General features: G+C 39.1%; 1 non-coding gene across 1 annotated transcript; it reads left to right on the top strand.

The window, feature by feature from the left end:
- The first annotated feature begins 3,624 nt into the window (after window positions 1–3,624).
- Window positions 3,625–3,731, top strand: LOC141723114 (small nucleolar RNA R71). Its single transcript, XR_012576106.1, has one exon. It is a non-coding gene; the product is annotated as a small nucleolar RNA R71 (small nucleolar RNA).
- Window positions 3,732–4,637: the final 906 nt, after the last annotated feature.

Raw genomic sequence — 4,637 nt, 5'->3', positions numbered from 1 at the left:
GTTGAGTTTCGCTTATCAGAATTCGATGATCCAATAGTCCATCTGAAGCTCTCGAGATCCTCTACAATTCGGGAATGGACTTGACTTCAGATTCTTGACTCTTTTCATCATATATTCAATAAAAGCTCCATTCATCCTACAACTAATGCCTGAGATACAAAAACACAAAAATATATTAAAAATACCAACAACTTGAGTCCAAAACACCAACTTAAGCTTGTAATGAAGTGTTCCTAGTATATATAAAATCCACTCATCAGACCCCCAAACTTGAATCGATGCTTGTCCTCAAGCATAAACAGACTCAAAACAACAAAACAAACCTAATGCATGAATGCAACTACGTGAATGTAACTAAATGACAATACAATTGATCCCCTCAGAATAACCATAACCAAATGAATAAGCCAATGCCTCTAAGAATGCAATGACTTAAAAAAAAGCTCGAATAAATCTCACAAATCAACACACAAACCAAAAACGTGCGTGTGTGGATGCTTAACAGATATACTCTCGAAACTAGATCAATAACCATAACTTATCTTTCATCAAAACAATCACAAGTTTATAAACAGAATAGATGTTAAACGCATAATGACTCTCAACACCTTATTTCTACTAGAGTTATACAAGGATTCACGCTATTATTGAGCACATAACAACATGCTTATTTGACCGTGCAATGAATGAGGTCCCAAAAGACTTATGCAATAATATCCATGTAGCGAGCGTTAGGTCAGCGGATCCCAGACTACCAAAGCCTTAGATCACTAGGCACAGAGTACCCTAAGAACTTAATAACTCGAGTATTAAAGAGCTCACTCGTGATCAATTATGCATAAACACATACTTTTTTTCTTTTCTTTTTTTCAACAATTTCTGAATGAGTGTGTTTCGCTCCATCTCATTCAACCCTAGACTACTCATAAAACTATGAGCCGACTACTAGCCATTTGATGCCTAGCCTTACAACAACTAGCAATGAAATCCAAGTTTTTCTCCAGATAAAAAAGTCAGTGTTTTTACGTCATTACAAGAATACCAGAAATTCTAAATGTAACCAAGTGATTCAATCTCAACAAATAAACAAATATGATCATGATCTACCTCTAAAGCAATCCTATAAGACTTTGTGATTTTTTTTGTTTCTGGCATGCAAATCAATTCATTAGGACTTAAACATCCCTCTATTCGTCATCACCACACTCAAATCAACATCAACTTATCACATAACATAGTTCATCTTAAGGGATCATGCTAAATATGCATGCAAATGCAACTATATGAAATCACATAAAAATAAATAAATATGTCCTATATGAACAATCATGCAACACTACGAATGAAATACAACTATATGCAATCATGAATCTATATAAACTATATGGACACACACAAACTAATCCTTACATTATCACCCCCAAACTTAAAATTTTCAATGTCCTCATTGAAGGTAATATTAAGGATTTCAGGTATACCTAGTCATCGGAAAGATCACCCTCCTCGAGTGAAGGAGCAGGTGGCCAATCAACCTCGAAACCAGTGGCCCGAAAAATAATGCCCAAAGCCTGTGTCAAATCTGCAGTAAAAAGACGGTGAATGTCGTGCATGGCCTCCATACGCCTAGTCACTCACCTGTACTGCTCATCACCAATACCAGTCCTATTAACTAGCTGCTGCACATGAGAAGCACCCTCTGTAGGCACGGGAAGATCCGTTCATCCACTCTATTATCATGGAGTGCACTTAAGAATGAATAACTCAAGTGATCTGGTAGTCGGTTGAGCGCAAGTATAGAGAAAGTTTCAGCTCTGTTAATCCAAGAGAATCGAATGGCATATCTAACTTCCTCTTCCATGGAGGTGCATTTAAAACCTGCATCTTCTCTGCTCCTTCATCTTCAATAACTGATTCCCCTATTAAGGATCTCTCTAAGGTATATAACTTTGACAATTGCTCATGCACTGAATTCATGACAGAGTCGACCCACTCTACTTTAAAGCACTCCACTTTTGATATGGGTAACTTTATTGCCTTGAACACATTAAAAGCGACCTTCTGATCATAAACCTTCATCATAAGCTCTCATTTTTGCACATCAATCATAGTTCAGCCTGTGGCCAAGAATGGTCTTCCCAAGATGATGGAAATCTTCTTATCCTCCTCAAAATCTAGAATGACAAAATCAGCAGGGAAGATGAGTTTGTCCACCTTGACCAAGACATCCTCCACTATACCTCGCGGATAAGCGATGGAATGATCAGCTAGTTGCAAGGACATATATGTCGGCTTCGGATCAGGTAGACCAAGCTTTTTGAAGATAGAAAAGGGCATCAGATTGATGCTAGCTCCCAAATCACATAACCATTTATCGAATGACAAGTTTCCGATGATGCAAGGAATAATGAAGCTTCCAGGATCTTTAAGCTTCGGAGGCAACTTCTGTTATAGCACAGCACTGCATTCTTCCGTTAGAGCAACGGCCTCTAAGTCATCGAGCTTCACTTTCCGAGAAAGAATACCTTTCATAAACCTCGCATAGCTAGGCATTAGTTCAAGATCTTCAGCGAAAGGTATGTTGATATGAAGTTTCTTGAACACCTCCAGAAACTTAGCAAATTGTTTATCCAACTTCTGCTTCTGCAGCCTCTTACAAAAAGGAGGTGGAGGATAGACCTGTTTCTCCCCTGTTTTACCCTGAGGAGGAGTGTGTTCCACATTTTTCTTCCTTGATTCCACTTCTGTTTCCTTCTGCACTTCTTCTTCTGCCACAACTGCTTTTTCTGAAACTTAAAATTTTTCAGGCTTTTCGTCTTGCTGAATTTGGGGGCTTGCGAACTTTCCAGACCTCAAGGTGATGGCGTTCACCTGTTCTTCAACTTCCCTCTTTTCTGGATTGGCTTCTGTAGCACTAGAAAGCATTCCCGGTGGTCGATTCAATAAGGCATTAACAATTTGCCCTATTTGGTTCTCCAGAGTCTTGATGAGAATAGCCTGGTTTTTGCACATAAGCCACAACTCCTCCAATTCAGATTTTCCATTCGAAGATTGACCTGTACCATGAGTTTGTTGTTGAAGTTGGTGTTGTTGTCTTGGTGCAAATTGATGCTGAAAACCAGGAGGATTGAATTGCTTGTTTCCAAACTGCTGGAATGGCTGTTGCATCACATTCTGATTGGTTTTCCAGCTAAAGTTAGGATGATTCCAGTTGTCAGGATGATTAGTGTCTTGAACTGGTAGTTGCGATCTCTAAACGTTGCTCACAAACTGAGCTGATTCACTAAATATAGCGTATTCTCCGTCACATGCGAACTTGCACACAGCTCACAAACTCTGGTTATCTGATTAACACCATAGTTAGCCAGAGAATCAATCTTCATAGACAACCCCTTTAGTTGAGCAGTGATAGTCGTAGCTATATCCACTTCAAGAACTCCTGCTACCTTTCCATGTGGCAATATCTGGATTGGATACTGATTTTTATTAGCAGCCATCAGTTCAATTAGATCATAAGCTTCCTCATAGCTCTTTGCCCATAATGCTCCACCTGATGCTGCATCGAGCATGGGTCTTGACTGTGCTCCCAACCCATTATAGAAGCAATTGATGATCATCCAATCAAGCATTCCATGATGCAGACACTTCCTAAGCATCTCCTTGTAGCGCTCCTAAGCTTCACATAGAGTTTCTCCCGATTGCTGCGCAAATTGAGTAATAGCATTCCTGATTGCAGCTGTCTTCACCATAGGGAAGAATTTGGTGAGAAACTTTTGAGCAAGATCTTTCCAAGTAGTAATCGAACCAGCTGGTAGAGAGTGTAACCAGCTCTTAGCCTTGTCCCTCAGAGAGAATGGGAACAGTCTCAGTTTCACCGCATCCTCAGACACACCATTGAACCTGAAGGTGTCGCGGATCTCTATGAAATCCCTGATGTGCATGTTAGGATCTTCTATTGGAGAACCCCCAAACTGGATTGAATTCTGCACCCATTAAATCGTGCTAGACTTGATTTCAAAAGTATTAGCCGAGATGGCTGGTCTGACAATGCTAGACTGAATGTCATTGATCATGGGTTATGAAAAATCCATCAAGGCTTTCGTTCGTGCTGCTGGATCTCCCATTGTAATGAGTACCTGAAACACAACAAGTAAACTGTGAAAGTAAAAGAGTCTGAGTTAGTGAACTTTAACAACCACTGATGACAAGCACATAAACAAAAAATTAACACCGAGTCCCTGGCAGCGGTGCCAAAAACTTGTTAGTCACTAAACAAGCGCTAATAATACACGCAAGTATACGCGTTCGCAAGTAATATAGAATTATTTCTCGTTCCTTCCCACAGAGACTGACTTTGGTTAACTAATTACTTTATACACTTATGCAACAATGATATGGCTATTATCCAATGCTAAGACGATAACAAATTGGGATTTGGATTATAACTAAGAATTAAACTAACAATTATAAGTAAGAGAATAAGAATGGTTGAATTAATATATATATGACAAACATGGGATTCTAACTTCATTAAATACTTCATTCAATAGCCTTTTCGTTCTTAACCTTAGAATGTAATGGTGATGACACTAATCACATAACACGAAACTGATAAATGCCAACTTTCGTTGCACGAATAC

The sequence above is a fragment of the Apium graveolens genome, chromosome 4, assembly GCF_009905375.1.
Source record: "Apium graveolens cultivar Ventura chromosome 4, ASM990537v1, whole genome shotgun sequence".
In the NCBI taxonomy this organism is placed as follows: Eukaryota; Viridiplantae; Streptophyta; class Magnoliopsida; order Apiales; family Apiaceae; genus Apium; species Apium graveolens.
The sequence above is the reverse complement of the archived record's forward strand: the minus strand, read 5'-3'. Positions and strand labels throughout refer to the sequence as shown.